We start from the raw sequence: 1,090 nt of genomic DNA, 5'->3' as shown, positions 1-1,090 counted from the left end.
GTGCTTCAAACTTTGTTGGCTCAACAATTCTATAGCAAGTTCTCTAAGATTAAGTTCTAGTTTGAGTCTATGGAATGCTTGAGGCACATGATGGTCATGAATGAGCAATTTTTTTAGTTTGGGTGAGGAGCACATATTTTTAGTTGTATGAGGGGTTCTTTGGCTGTCAAATGTATATTATGAGACCTATAATTTACCCATTCCACTTCCTTTCATTTCCCAATCTCATCTATTTTAAACCTTTTTCTATTTTTTCTTTCTCCTCGCAACATTTCCTTGCAATTTTTCTACTTGTTAACTCTTAAAATAATTTTATTTTTGTTTGATATTTTATTTTGTAATTTTTAATTTGATATCTAGTACCAGACTAAAGTCAGACTATTTCAGATTTGCACTGTGTACGTTTATTAGGGGAAATGTACTGCCTATCAAGAATTGTTCATACTCAAAGCTTGAACTCAAGACTTCTGGTTAAGAGAGAAGAAACACCATCATTTATTTGAGGAAAAAACAAATTGGATGCGTCGATAAAAACTGAATTTAATTTTAAGGAATTGAAGAAAGTGAAACTAAAAAAGATATCTTAAAATTTTGTGCCTTAATTTCACAAAATGTTCTTAAATATTTTTTCTATCTTATAAATGATATATATAAATTATGAGAACTTAATTTATTTTTTTTTCATTTTTGTGTTTGCTTATATAAGATCATACATTGATTCATTTTGATAATTCTTTTCACCTTATTATTTACTAATATTATACGTAAATAATTCACCACTTTAGTTCACATAAACTATAAATTGATACATATTTAAAAATATTACACACAAACAACAAACACGCACATGCACACACACGTGCGCGGGTGCGTATACACATGACTTTTTTAAAAAAAAGAAAAGAATATGGTAGATGTTAATCTTTTGCACTCTTGGTTCGTATATCCAGGTGTTTGTCTTTATATTAATCAACTTTTTTTGCATTTATTTTCTAATTTAATTTTTATTTTTATTTTAATAATTTCAAAAGTGTATTTCATGTTCAATTATTATTTATTATTTTTAATTAATTATTGTTGTTTATATATA

Source organism: Solanum pennellii, chromosome 2 (genome assembly GCF_001406875.1).
Source record: "Solanum pennellii chromosome 2, SPENNV200".
In the NCBI taxonomy this organism is placed as follows: Eukaryota; Viridiplantae; Streptophyta; class Magnoliopsida; order Solanales; family Solanaceae; genus Solanum; species Solanum pennellii.
Note: the sequence above shows the minus strand (reverse complement) of the source record.